The sequence below is a fragment of the Gossypium arboreum genome, chromosome 5, assembly GCF_025698485.1.
Source record: "Gossypium arboreum isolate Shixiya-1 chromosome 5, ASM2569848v2, whole genome shotgun sequence".
Lineage (NCBI taxonomy): Eukaryota > Viridiplantae > Streptophyta > Magnoliopsida > Malvales > Malvaceae > Gossypium > Gossypium arboreum.
In genome coordinates, this window is record NC_069074.1 from 88386878 (window position 1) to 88402560 (window position 15683).

General features: G+C 33.6%; 1 long non-coding RNA gene across 7 annotated transcripts; it reads right to left on the bottom strand.

The window, feature by feature from the left end:
* Nucleotides 1–3580: 3580 nt before the first annotated feature.
* On the bottom strand, nt 3581–15051 carry LOC108450697 (uncharacterized). 7 transcript variants are annotated; one of them, XR_008282706.1, is made up of 6 exons: nt 14840–15051; nt 14095–14283; nt 13869–13985; nt 4892–4942; nt 3943–4146; nt 3581–3656 (listed from the first exon to the last, which is right to left on the bottom strand). It is a non-coding gene; the product is annotated as an uncharacterized LOC108450697 (long non-coding RNA). The 7 variants fall into 7 exon arrangements; XR_008282705.1 differs by having other exon boundaries at nt 3943–4177; XR_008282707.1 differs by lacking the exon at nt 3943–4146 and having other exon boundaries at nt 3603–3656.
* Nucleotides 15052–15683: the final 632 nt, after the last annotated feature.

The window sequence follows — 15683 nt, forward strand, 5'->3', positions numbered from 1 at the left end:
GAACCTCTTCATCATTTGTCCCTTCAATATTAGTGGATCATCGTTAACCTTTTCAAGCTCACTTTCTTTGCAAAGTACTCTGGTTTTGTCATCTTTTGTGAATCCTTGTACTTCAACATGGTTGATTCATCAAAAGTCACATCTCTCTGAAAACAATCTTCCTTGTATCGGGACACCGAGACGATATCCTTTTACTCCATCAGTTATACCCAAGAATAATGTTTTCTTTGCTTTTGGTCTAACTTAGATTCTTTACATGATAATATGCGGTGGAACCAAATACATGTAAAGAATCATAATCGATGTGATTTACCGATCCACATCTCCATAGGAGTTTTTCCATTTATTGCGGTGATGGCAAGCGGTTAATTAGATGGCACGCATATGTAATCGCCTCATTCAAAATTCTTTGCCCAATCCAGATTGGACAACATACATCGAACTTTCTCGGTATAGTTCGATTCATGCGTTCTGCCACCCCATTCTGCTGTGGTGTATCCCGAACAATGAAGTGTCGCACAATGCCCTCATCTTGGCATACTTGTAGAAATGGATCGTTTTGTACTCGGTACCATTATCGATCGAAGTCGTTTGACCTTTCGACCGGTCGAGTCTCCACCATCTTCTTCCATTTGAAATGCATCCAAAACTTCACTTTTCTTTTCATTAGATACACCCATACTTTTCTTGAATAATCATCAACAAAAGTAACAAAAGTGCATACCTCCCAAAGAAGCTACTTTGGTAGGTCCCCACATCACTTGTGAGCGTAGTCCGAATTCCTTTCGTATTGTGAATTCTTGGACCAAATTTTACCCTCTTCGCTTGCCCGAACACAATGTTCACAGAATTCCATTTTGCAAGAATTTGCACCTTTCAATAAGCCTTGCTTCACCAATGTCTGCAAAGCTTTTTCACCAGCATGTCCCAATCGCGTATGCCATAATCTGGTAGCCTCTGAATCTACATCTTTTGTAGAAACTGTTGATGTTGATCCAATAACTGTACTTCCATTTAAAAAATACAAGTTATTTCTTCTTGTGCCTTTCATCACCGTCAGTTGCCCAGCAACTACTTTTAGTAATCCATCTCTCAAAGTGATTGTGAGCCCTTTAGATTCTAGGGCCCCTAATGAGATGAGATTTTTCTTCAGGCTAGGTACATAGTGAACATCTGTCAAGACTTGGATTGAGCCGTCGTGATTCTTCAATTGGACTGTACCCACTCCCATTGTCTTACAAGCACTATCATTGCCCATAAGAACAATTCCACCTTCTAGCTCTTTAAGATTAGAAAACCAGGTCCTTATTAGGACACATATGGTAAGTACATCCACGATCCAAAATCTACTCATCCGTTTGACATGCCATTGCCATGCCAACCAAGCTAAAGTCGACTCCTCATCATGCTCACACACATGCATTAGAAATAGCCTTGCCCTTTTGTAGCTTAGGACAATTCTTTTCCAATGCCCTTTTCACGGCAAAAGGCACATTCATCTTTGACGGGTCTCCTTTGGACTTTCCCTTCTACCAGTTCTTTCTTTGTGTGAGCGACCTCTTCTTCGTTAAGACTTCTGCGGTTGTATCTCTGTGATCTCTTTTATCTTTCTTTCGAGTCTCGGATCTATACAACGCACTTCTGTCGCATCAAATGTGATTGTGTCCTTCCCATGAAGCAATGTGGTGGTAAGATGATCATATTTATCAGGAAGGGAATTCAACAACAATAATGCCTTGTCTTCATCTTCAAATTTCTCATCCAAATTTAGCAAGTCTGCTAAAATTTTATTGAATAAGTTCACATGGTCATTCATCGACATACCGGGTGCATCGTGAATCGATAAAGTTTCTTTTTCATATAAAGCCTATTTTCAAGACTTTTCGTTAGAAACTTTTCTTCGATGTATCCCATAACTTCTTGATGTCTCCCTCATGACAGTACTTACGCTCTTTGGCCAAACATAGGCGGATTGTACCACACGCTTGTCTATTGATCTTGGCCCTCCTTGTCATCCATCTTGTCGGTTTTTCTTCAAGGGCTATATCTAGCTCTTGCGACATAAGACATCCAGGATCTCACATTGCCACATACCAAAATTATTGGTACCGTCAAATTTCTCTACTTCAACTTTTGCATTTGTCACGATGGTCCTTGCGATGGCGATCTTTGCTGCCATTTTCTCCTCAAACCCAACTCATGTATCGTGAACGATCTGGTATCGTGAATAGTACCGTATACGTGAATAGTACCGTAAACGGTCGTATTCCCCAAGTACAAATTTGGCTCTGGTACCAATTGTTGTGCGGAAGCGTGTGAAAGAGTAAAATTATTGTACTGAAAAATCACACTAAGTTCAATTCCCAGGGAAGAGAGGTAGATCACGAAGATTACTTAAATACCAAGTCTTTCCTAGCGAATATCCTCTATCGTAATTTAATAGCACAATAAATCACTACAATCACATTCACAAAATATGCAAAATAAATAATAAAGAACACCAGAATTTTAACGAGGTTCAGCAAATTTTTGCCTACGTCCTCGGGCACTACCAAATATATTTCACTCCAAAAATTACAAGTGAAATTTACAAATAGAGAGAGAGAATAATGCCTTAAGTAGAGAACAATTATGGGATGAAGAAAGTAAGAAATGGTTGGGCCTATTTATAGTTGAGGTTCAAGGATCAACTTGCAATGTCCCTATACAATTAGGGACCAAAATTGCAATTATCCCATGCCAACTTTTAACCCAACTTGCCAACCAATATTACTTTCTACTTTCGGTGCCCACCCCATTTGACTTTTCAAACAATGGTGGGTTCCAATAGAATTTTTAATATTTTTAAATTAATTGTTGTGTGAAGTACACATAGATTGTCATGCCAACATCATTCAAAACTTAATGTTTTAATCAACATTTCTAGTAAAGAAAAGCGAGTTAACTCTTTTTAAAAGGTTAATGACAAATTTTAATTGAAAAAAAGAGTAAGGACCAAATTGACAAAAAAATATAAACATTGAAAGCTTAATTTATTATTATACCTTTAACATAACTTGTATTCTTACTATTTATCTCAAAGGACACCAACTATTTTGGATCTAGTAAAAATTCATTTTATATATATAAAATTATTTTTATTATGAGCAATTATTTTTAAATATCGAATTAAATTTATTTTAATTCGATTTACAAATACTCATGATTATTTGGTACCGCTTTAATAATGGGTGTCATGAGGGTGTTAACATCTTTTTGACGCATAATCGTGCTCTTAAACTCAGATTTATTTTCGCCCATCAAAATTTGTTTTAACAATTTGTAATTGATTTTAAAATTTTATTATAATTGTAAGAGGCCTATTTTGCCCGGCTCGAGCCCAAACCGATAATATAAAAAATATATATAATAAAATCTGAAATTATTAAAGTCCATTTACAATATAAAAAAAAAAGAAGCCCAAATTTTACCTAACCCAATTCCTACAAGCCTAAAAAAGCCCAATCACCTAAAACAATTTAGAATCCCTAGGGTTTACGAATCACCTCATGCACTTCCCCACCATGTGCGCCTTGATGCACACACCGCTCAAGACGACCACACTGCGACCTTGCACCAAAGTGGCAAAACATGCCTTCGTTGACTTTTCCTATAGCCTGCAAACAAGCCAAAGTGAAGACAAAACACAAATGAAGCAAGAAACAGTAAAAGGAAGAAATCAAATCACTTGTATTTTCGGCTATATAAGGCCCGGGATCGGATTGTAATGTTTACGGAGAATTTTTAAAAAAAAATCAATAGAAACAGAAGTTAAAATTGCTAAAAGGTGATCTTTTTTTTTTTATTTTTGCAGTTCTTTACGGTTTTCTCCTTCGTTTTTTTATTGTTGTTTTTTTGGACTGTTTATAAAGGAAAAGAAAAGGATCAGGGAAAGTAACTCACCTGAATCTTGAATCGTTGGTATACATCGGAGTTTCTCCTCCGTTAAAATCGAACCTGACAAAAGGGATGATACTTTGTTTTTGATTCTTTGCGGTTGTAGGTGTTAGATCCTCTAACACGGATCCAAACAGGGTTAAAGAACGAGTAGACCACCCTCCGTCGAACACCGTTTGTGGTGGCTGCATGGTGGCTAGGGTTTGGTCCCTTTAAAGTTCGGATAAATAGGGGGAGGGGGCTGTATTTTTAGAAACGGAAGCAAAAATGAAAATAAGAAACAGAAATTGGTTTAAATGCTGAAACAAAAAGGTGCCGTTTTGCACCAAAGGCACCAGCACTGAAACGGTGCCGTATGAGCAGACCCGTACGCTACTCGACCCATTCTAGGGGGGATCCACGTTTTTCTGTTAAAAGGGCTATTTGTCCTTTTGGTCCCTCTGTTTTTAGAGCGTGCTACAATTTGGTCTTCATTGGTTTTTCTGTTTCTTTTAAATCTCGCCACATATGTGGTGTCTGCTTCAGTTTAGTCCCTCTTGAAACGCAGCGCATAAAGGTTAGGGATAATTTCCTAATCGACCCTTCATGTGTTTCAGCGCGTTTTACCTAGGTCCTATGCGTCCCTAACCCTATCTGAATTCTTAGAACAGGGTTACTGAGACATTACCATCGATCTGATCCAATTTCGGTCATTAATTAAAATAAATATTCACACACATCCTAGTTTTAAGATGTTGTCCCTTTAATGGGCCCTCGCGGTCCAATAGGAACAGTAAGTTCAATTCGGGACTAATTTAGAATCACTAAGAATTTTTTTTTTTTAGTAAATTTCAAAATTCATACTACATACCGTTGCCAACCATAATTTACTCATTTCATCAATACTTCTATAACCTAAATGACTCTCATAAAACGTCCTAGGTACATGCCATTATCAATACTCAACATACTTTACCTTAATGAATTCGGGATCGTCTTGGGATACAACGTACTATCTTTACTCAACCTGCGCACGGAAACAAACCGTACGCTGAGTATGGTATACTCAGTGGTATTTCTATAATCTGAACACTTAAACAATTATAAAACGTATTAATTTATATATATATATTGAACTATTCAAACTCAATGAGAATTCAAACATTCACTTTCCAACCAAATATTTTGGTCTACTTTAAATTCAAAATCATTTATTATTTTTCAATAGCAATTAATCAATCAGTAATGTTCATTAACTCTCAGAACAATTATTTATTCAGTAACAGTCAGTTATTCGGTAACAATCAAATATTCAGTAATAACCAGTTATTCAATAACAGTCAATTATTCAGTAATAATCAGTTATTTTATACCTTAATTTACTCACAATTCAATTTCATTAAACTATATTCAACTATACACTTATCAATCATATTCCATTTTAATTCATTTCAATAACAGTCAATTTCATTTATATCATATCAATTTACTATCCCTGATAGCTTTCAGTATATACATACGATTCATATATCTCAAATCACATTTCAATCCATCAAGTGGCATCATATATCATCAATTCGAACTCCAATCATTTCATGAACCTTTGGTTCATATTTTCAATTTCATATCTAAATTTTCAATTCTCAATTCAATTTCTCGTTTCATTTCAATAGCTTGATCAATCAAATTTATTCGATTTATCTTTCACTTATTTACCCTATTAACAAACCCGGACTTTGACGGATACATGGATTCAACCCAAACACACCGATCACGGCACATTGTGCCTAAAGCGGTACATAGTACCGATCGATATCGACACATAAAGTGCCTAAAACGACACACGAGGTGCCGATACGACACGAAGTGCTGAAATCGACACATAAAGTGCACGATCGATAAAGCGGCAAATCCGTACACTTCCGGATCTTATGGCATGCCAATTATATCCGACTCAAATTTGACTAGTTAATAGGGTATTTCATTCACTTTCTCAATTTAATAATTCTTTCATCAATATCTCATTCCGATAATTACACATATTTACCCATTTTCACAATTCATACAATTTTATTCAATTCAACAAATATATTTCAATTATGCACATTAATTCATAATTCATAATTCAATATAATTCAATTTACTTTTCAATACCAAATATTCAAATATCACAATCTCATATATTCATATCAATTTCCTCATATTTCCAATCAATATATTTTTCAATATAACATTCATTCAATATTCAAATTTAGACATAAGTCATATATATTATATAATTCAATCAATATAAATTCAATCAATATAAATTCAATAAATTCATCGCATGCCAAAATCAATCCATTCCAATTGTAAAACATCATAATTCTAACACTAACAATTGCCATATGTATATAAATATGACAAATAATAACTAAGTTTGGATTATAGAAATAAAAACCGTAATTTTCGAGCTAACTCCCGTTGACTTTGTCTTGTCCTTTCTTAGCCGAGATTTCCGGTACCATATTGACTACGAAATTAATACAATTCATAATCATCAATACATTACTAATTCATATCTTGAGTTACAGAATTCTAAATTAAGATCCGCTAATTTTTCCTGAAACTAGATTCACAAATCTTCTTACAATAAAATTTTCAGAATTTTTGGTTTAGCCATTAAGTACAATTTATTCTTTAAATTCACCCCTATTCTACTGTCTGACAGTTTCGTCCCTTCTTCACTAAAAATTAATTATCTCACAGTACAGATCTCGGATAATATTCCCGTTGATTTCTCCTGAAAATAGACTCATTAGGGATTCTAAACATATAACTTTAAGCCTCTAATTATTTTTCTTCAATTTTTGGTGATTTTCCAAAGTCAGAACAGGGGAACCCGAATTCATTCTGATCTTGTCTCACAAAATTCATTATATCTCATAATTTACAATTCAATTGCTTATATAGTTTGTTCTATAAAAAAACTAGACTCAATAAGCTTTAATTTTATATTTTATTCATCTTCTAATTCGATTTCTATAATTTTTATGATTTTTCAAATTTAGACTACTGCTGCTATCTAAAACAGTTTTAGTGCAAAATGTTGATTTACTTTAATTTCAATTTAATCCTAACTAAATTCACTTACTTTTCTATCTTAATTTATATTTTATTTCTATTCAAATTTTGTCCAAACTCATACTTAACTATTAAATTTCCAGCATATTTTCATAATTTCAAATTTATTTCCATTTAATCCTAAAACTCAAAACTTATAGCTTAGTTTACGATTCAATCATTTATTCAATTCCAATCAAAATTTCTATCATATAAACCTCCAATTCCATCATTTTATTTAACATAGACAATATCTAGAAATCTAATAACTATCAAAATATCAACTCAATTTCATCAAAACTTTGTTCTAAAACTTCTAAAACATCAAAATTAAGTAAAAAGGGCTTGATTGGCTTACCTATTAAAGCTTAAAGCTTCAAACCTTTAATTTTCCCTTTTCCTTTTCTTTCTTTCTTTCTCCCCTGTTTCTTCTCTGTTTCGTTTCTTCTATTCTGTTTCTTATGTTTCTTTACTTATTTATATAATATATAATATATAATATATAATATAATATAATATAATATAATATATATTTTAACACATAAAAATCTCAGATTTTTATGTTTATGCCGCCTCACTTAGGACAAATGGCATAATTGCCATTTTGGTCCTCTTCATTTTCTTTTAATCTACAATTTAACTTTTATCCTTTATTCAATTTAGTCCTTTTTCTTAATTACTCTTAATTAAATTAAATTCACTTAATTAAACTCTAATTAACTACTCATTTTACTTCGTAAATATTTTTAATAAATATTTACGAATCCATTTTTCAGAAACGGAGACCCGAAAATATACTTTTCGGTAACGATAAAATTCGGGTCGTTACATCCCCGATGGCCTATTTTCGTTATTTATAATTTTTCCCTTGAATTTTAACTTGATCTCAGCCTAGTCCTAACCTATTTATTTATCTACTTGTTTATTTATTCAGTTTTTGGAACTGTTTTAGTTCGTTTATTTTAAGTTATTTTATTTTAAATCACTTCATTATTATGTATATTGAAACCAATTTTGCACATTCTTTTATTATTATTATTATTATATATGTATATTTATTTATTTTAAACTATCATAAATATTTTATTTGGAGATTATACATGTATTTTACGTTTAAGTTTCCTATATGTCATTTAATTACATTTTTTACAGTAATTATTCCAAATTATTTTATTAGATATTATAAATTTATTTGTCATTATTTGTTCAAGAATTCATATATTACCTATATTAAATTGTTTATATATATACATATATATATATATGCATCTTTATATATTATTCACTTTAAATCTACTTTTCATATATTATTTTTGTTAAACTCCTTCATGCCATCTTTAAATATTTTATAAATTGTTTATTTTAGATTGCCCTATATATTATTTTGTTATATTGAATATTAATGGTTTCTAATTGTTTTATACCATTTACTTTAAATCGTTTTTTATAGTATCTATTCTAAACTTGTTTTCCATACTTATTATCTATTTAGAATTGTCTCATTATTTATTTAAATTATCTTATCGTTCATTTTATTTCTTTTCGATTATTAAAGTGGGTGCCCAAATTACTTGTGTTGTATGATTATTACCATTATGTATCGAAGTTCTTTATTCATATTTTCATGTATTCGTGATTCATTATTATGATATTCATTCATAAATTATTATGCCATGCTCGATATTTTCATTTATTTTCATTTCATTAAAGGCATTTCAAAGATCATATAAATGGTACATTCGTTTTATTTAAAACAAGGTAATATTTCGTGTTTAGAAATTTCGAGAGATTGTGCCTTATGTGTTGGGTTTCGATTTGTGTTTGACCGAACCAAATATCCTTTTTAAAATTTCAAAACACGAGTTTCGAAAATTATAAGATGATTTTGGTATCGAAGGATTGAAATATCGTGTCCTACGTGCCGGATGTGATTTTATTTCTTTGAAACAAGAGAATCTTAATCGTTTCATACGATTACATTTTTATTCAAAACTTTTTTAAACAAGGCAATATTTCGTGATCGAAAATTTCGAGAAATTGTGCCCTACGTGTTGGGTTTCGATTTATCGTTTGACCGAACGACCAAATATCCTTTTTAAATTTTCAATGCATAAATTCTGGGAATTATGAGATGATTTTGATATCGAAGGTTTGAAATGTTGTGTCCTACGTACTGGATGTGATGTTTTATTTCTTCAAAATAAGAGAATCTCAATATTCACTTCAAGTCATCTAAACATGCATAAAAAGGGATTGTGTTTAAAAATTTATTTTAAAATTTTTTCAACTTTCAACATTAGGACATTAATTAATCGATTAGGTACCAATTTTGGGCGTGACGAGGGTGCTAACCCTTCCTCGCATGTAATCGACCCCCGAACTCGTTTTCTCAACTTTCGTAGACCAAAATCGTTGTTTTAGTAAACCAAAATGTTTTATTAAAATGACCAAACTTCTTGGTAATCTAATCACACCTAAACAAAAAAAGATTAGTGGCGACTCCCAATTTTCGTTTTCTTTACAAAATATAAAGTCAATCCCTTTTTTTTTAAAAAAAAAAATAGTTTCGACAATAATAACAACTTTTTATGCAGTCAATCACTCTATAAAAAAAAATTAACGGCGACTCCGTTATGGTATTGAAAATTCATCAGCGATTTGAAAATTGATAAAAAAAGAAACTTGAGTCAAGAGTGCTCTCTTAGGTCTCCCGAAGAAATAGTGTATGCTGTGGTGGGGAAGAAGATGAGTTGTGACTCTGGCATGATGGTGGATCAAAACGAGATTTCCCTTCTTGAGGAAGAGTTAATTCAACTATCGGTGAAAAACTCTTTAGTGGTTCCCTATGAGAATCTGACATTGCTGTGTTCTGTTTGGATGAGAAAAACATATAATCCAGATAGTTTGAAGGCGCAGCTGAAGAGTATTTGGAAGACAAATAAGAAATTTGAGATCCTGATTACGGGTCAGAATTTGTTTACGATTTCTTTTGAAGATTAAGATGATTTGGAACAAATTATGAAGGAATGTCCATGGCTCTTCCAAAAACAATTAATCATCTTTAATAGGCTAGTTCAACCTATTGAAAGAAATAAGATCAAGCTGATTTATTCTCCGTTCCGGTTAAAGGTGGGGCCATGCCCTCCTAAGTGTGACAAGAAGGACCTAATGCATGCAATAGGGTCTACCTTTGGAGGGGTAATTCGAGCTGAGATAAAAGGTATGTTCTGTCGAATTCGAGTCAATCTAGATGTTCAGAAACAATTAAGGATGGGTATCTTTATTGCTCCGAATGGACAAAGTAGAATCTGGTTACCGTTCAAATATGAAAATCTCCCAACCTTTTGTTTTGGATATGGTCGTATGGGTCATGGGAGTAAGGAATGTTCGGAGATTTTCGGAAGGGAGAAAAACGAGGATAGTGAAAATTATCCTTTTTCAATAACTCTCAGGGCAAAGTTGTCCATATTAGGGAAGGAAAGTTTACTCTTTGGCTCACTATTGAAAAAATCTATGAAACAGTGTTTTTACACAGGAGAGGAGGTGGAGAACAAAGATGATGCTGGGTTGACAACAGTCATAGGAGTGGTCGACCGAACGATGGAAGAGTTTAGTTCAGAAAAGACTTCTGTTGATAAAGAGACGAAGATACCGTAGCTAACTTTTAGTGATAATGTTGTTGAATTATCACCTCAATTTTCGCCTATAAAAGGGGAGGTAAATTAATTAAAAACAGGTGCATTGAGGTAGATGAATCAGATGGAAACTTTGGAGTGGTGGGGTCTACATATGAGGTAGGAGAATATAATTTAAATAAAGGTATTGAAGGGGCTGCTTTCAACATTAAATCTGATTTGGCGGGGCCCAATAATGGTGTAAAGAATCATCCTTTGGGCTATAGGAAAAGATAGAGAAGGGCTTTTGGCAAGGAGGTCTGTGATACAAATATAAGTGAAGTCATACCTGGCAAAAGGAAATTCATTAAGGAGTCAGGTTTTGATTATGAAGAAAATAGTGAAGATGCAATAAAAAAAATCAAAAATTGATAATAGGTCTATCATATCCAATACCATAGTAAAGCCTTTTTGGTCCAGTTTGAAAGATGAAGATGAATTTCCATAGACTCTATCGGCGGCTGCCAACTGGTCAGCCGACCGGTCTCAATGAAAATATTATGCTGGAATGCCCGAGGATTGAGGAATCCTCTAAACATTGCAGGTTTCAACACATGTTGAAGCTTTATAGTCCCCAACTAGTCTTCTTAATAGAGACAAAATTGGATAGTAAGAGAATGGAACGTGTATGGAGACGGTGTGCTTTTCATAATGGTTTGGATGTTTCAGCTGATAGGTCTTGTGGAGGTTTAAGTTTGGCATGGAATGGAAACAATTTAATCCAAGTTTACAATTATTCAGCCTATCATATTGATGTGGAGATCAATGAGGAAGATAATCTACATAAATGGCAATTCACTGGTTTCTATGGTAATCCTTGTCAATCAAATAGACAGAAGTTTTGGAATTTACTTCGCCAACTAAGAAATAGGTGTTCATTACCATGGTGTGTATGTGGGGATTTTAACGAAATTTTGTACGCACATGAGAAAATTGGAGGACGAGTAAAAGATGAAAGACAAATAGAGGACTTCCGAAGAATTCTAGAAGAATGCGGTCTAGTTGATATAGGCTTTAGTGGGCAAAAGTTTACATGGGAAATGGGTAACTTCGAAGATACAAGTATAAGGGAGAGACTCGACAGGAGGTCACAAATATGGAATGGATGAATTTATTTAATGATTATTTAATTCAAAACCTCCCCCACTTATTTTTTGATCATTGCCCAATTCTCATTCAACCTACGCCAAATATGAAACGTTGAGGAATAGTTTTTTTAAATTTGAATCTTAGTGGATAACTCTTCATGTGAAAAATTAATCAAGTATGGACAGAGAAGTCTGGTGCTATTCGAGAGAAATTGGAATACCTCGGGGTTAGTCTACAGTGATAGGAGAAAAACATAAAGAGGGATCGAAAGAAGCGGTCACAGAACCTTCGGGACCGTTTAATTGAGCTCGATGGAATGGACTGGGATGATAATATTTTGGCAGAGATAATGGATGTGAAACTAGCGTTGAATTGAGAGATGGAGAATGAGGAGTTGTACTGGGAACAGAGAGCTAGAGCAAATTAGTTGCGGCAAGGGGATAAAAATACATCTTTCTTTCATAATGTAGTGACTTAAAGGCGTAGAATTAATAAAATATGAGGGCTGGAAGATAACAATGGTATCCTTAAAACAGAATAGGAAAATGTGGAACGAATTTTACGGGATTATTTTGTGAAGATTTTTCATTCTAATAGGGTTGGTGATACTAGTCATCTTTTTTCAGGGGTGAACCAAAATATTTGTGAGGAGATGAATCACATGTTAATTGCAGAGTATAAAGAAGAAGAAGTTATTGTGGCACTTAATAGTATTGGTCCAACAAAAGCCTCTGGCCCTGATGGTTTTCCAGCTATTTTCTTCCAGACTTATTAACATATAGTGAGGAAAGAGGTCAATGAGTTTTGTTTAGCAGTTCTCAATAAAGGGCAATCTTTAGAAGTATTGAATCATACAAACATTGTCTTAATCCCAAAAATTCCTCTCCCGAAAGATCCATTCAATTTTAGACCAATTAGTCTGTGTTCAGTTTTTTATAAAATAATCTCAAAGACTATTGCAAATCGTTTTCAAAAAGTTTTGGATTTTTGCATTGATCCAGCTCAAAGTGCCTCCGTGCCAGGGCGACTAATTACTGATAACGTTTTGCTTGCCTATGCGATTCTCAATTCCATAGGAAAGAAAAGGGTAGGGCAGAAGGGAGTTATGGCACTTAAGGTTGATATGAACAAGGCATATGATCGAGTGGAATAAGATTTTTTGAAGCAAATGATGGTCGGAATGGGTTTTGATAAAATGTGGATTCGACTCATTATGAATTGTATAAGTACAATCTTTTATTCTGTTGTTCTAAATGGTATAGTGGGTAACAAGTTTCTTCCGACGAGAGGCTTACGCCAAGGTGATCTTTTGTGTCATTTTTTATTTCTTATTTGCAGCGAAGGGTTATCTACCTTATTAAGAATTGCAAGGGAGAAAGGGATATTAAGTGGAGCTAAAGCAAGCAGAAGAAGCCCTCATATCACTCATCTCTTGTTTGCTGACGTCTGTATCCTTTTTGGGGAAGCTTTTGGTAAAGGCACAAAAATTTTCAAAAAAGTGTTAAAAAAATACGAAGATTGTTCGGGGCAATGTGTGAATTATGGGAAATCAACTATGTTTTTCAGCCCAAATACTAATGATAGGGTCCAATTACATATCTCCAATAGATTGGGGGTCAGAAGGTCAAATAATTCTGAGAAATATTTGGGCCTCCCAAACATGCTGGGCAGGAGAAAACAACGAGCTTTTCTACACTTAAAGGACGGCATCAAGATGAAAAACGATAACTGGAGTACAAGATTATTATCGCAGGGAAGGAAAGAAGTGTTCATCAAGACCATTTTACAAGATGGGATGTTTTCTCTTATCGAAATCTATATGTGAAGATATGGAACAAACAAGAGCAAGATTCTGGTGGCAAAAAGGGTATGGGAGGCGTGGGATTCATTGGTGTTCGTAGAGTAGCTTATGCGAATTGAAGGAGAATAGTGGTATGGGATATCGAAACTTGGCAAAATTCAACCTTGCCCTTCTTGCAAAGCAAGGCTGGAGACTAATTGAAAATACGAATTCCCTTCTAGTGCAAACTTTAAAAGTAAAATACTACCTGAATACTGATTTTCTAAATTCGGATCTAGGAAACTCACCATCATATACTTGGAAAAGTATATGGGCCGCAAAAGGTCTCTTACTAACAGGTCTCTGCTGGAGAATTGGCACTGATCATGACGTTAGAATTGAAGAGGATGTTTGAGTCCTAAATGCTGCAAATTCACACATTCAGCAGGTGGTGAGAAATCAGAACATAACGAGGGTAGCAGATTTGATTGAAAATAGTACTAGATCTTGGAAAGCAGAGCTGATTGAACGTACCTTCTCAGCTAGAGACATGGGGAAAGTTAAATTTTGACTGGCCTTAGATTTTATCTTAGGTGGAGTTTTTTGATTGGTTTATATGGATAATGTTGAATAGTGAGAAAGATGCAAGCCGAACCTATGTCTGTGCCATTTGGGCTATCTGGACTGCAAGGAATCTGTAGATCCATGAAGGTCGAAGGAGTTCTGAAACAGACACAGCAAGATTTATTTTAAAGTATCTTCACGAGCAAAACAATAGTAAGCAAACGTTCCCTACCTCAAAACTGCCTAATGAGCTCTAGATACCTTCGGTGCAAGGGTTCTACAAAATTAATTTCGATGTTGCAATGGACATCAAAAACTAGAGATCCTGCTCGGGAGTCATTGTTAGAGACTGTAATGGGGATGTTTTGTTTTCAAAATCTATAATGCATGAGAATATTCCTTTGGATTTTGCAGCGGAAGCCATTGCATGTCTAGAGGCAGTCAAAATGGGAAAGGATCTGGGCTTAAATTATGTTGAAATTGAAGGAGATTCACTAGTGGTTATTAAGCGGGTCAAAAGCAAAAGTCGAGATAAATCGTTAATCGGTCCATATATTCAAGACATTAAGAATCGTTAATCGGTCCATATATTCAAGACATTAAGGAGTTGATTATGGTCTTCCATGAAAGTAAGTTTCGACATGTAAGATGAACAGTTAATGAGCATGCGCATATTTTGGCAAAAACGGGATTAAAAATGGAGAACAGTACTTACCCTAGTCAGAGAAATGATGGGTCGGAGATTACAGTGGCAGAGGTTGATCGAGGATGGTGATGACGGAGGCCAGATAGACTATAGGATTATGAGAAGAGAACCTTTTGCTTTCGACTTTTGATCTTCTCCTGAGGTTGTTTTTAAAAGAGATATTTCTAAGAGTTTTCTCTTTCTGGAAAATGACAGCTCTTACAGCTGGGTTGATTTTCTTTTCTTTTGTTTTTTTTTTTTTGTGGTGTTTGAAGGCCAAGTTTGGATTGGGCCGATTTGTTTTCTTGGATTTTCCTAGCTTTCTATTAATACAACCCAGCCTTTTGATTTTAAAAAAAAAATTCATCATCGGTATTATAATATTATGAAGGTGATTTTATCTTTTTCACATATTTTTATATAGAATCGATAAATTTATATATATTATGATATTTGAACATAAAACATTATAATTTTAAAATTTCACTTTTCAATTTTAATCAAATTTTATTTAATTCTTACATAAACTTTAATGAATATATTTTTCTACCTTCAGTCCCCTAGTAATGATTAAATACTCAAATGGTTGATATAATTATAATTAAGAAAAACGAATCGAGAAACAAAGAGAAAGCTACATGCATCTAACATTATTTTATTTCAAATCATAGTCATTATTTTGAGATATACATTGGCAACATTTATTGAATATTCCTTGGGAAAAGAAAACAAGACTATAAGATAAACGAAATTAAATATCATAACCAAATCTTGAAAATGAATACTAATAAATTTAAACATATGGTTTGGATCACATTAAAATATACACCATTAATTACTTTTTAGCTTAATAAAAATAATGTAATAAACGTAA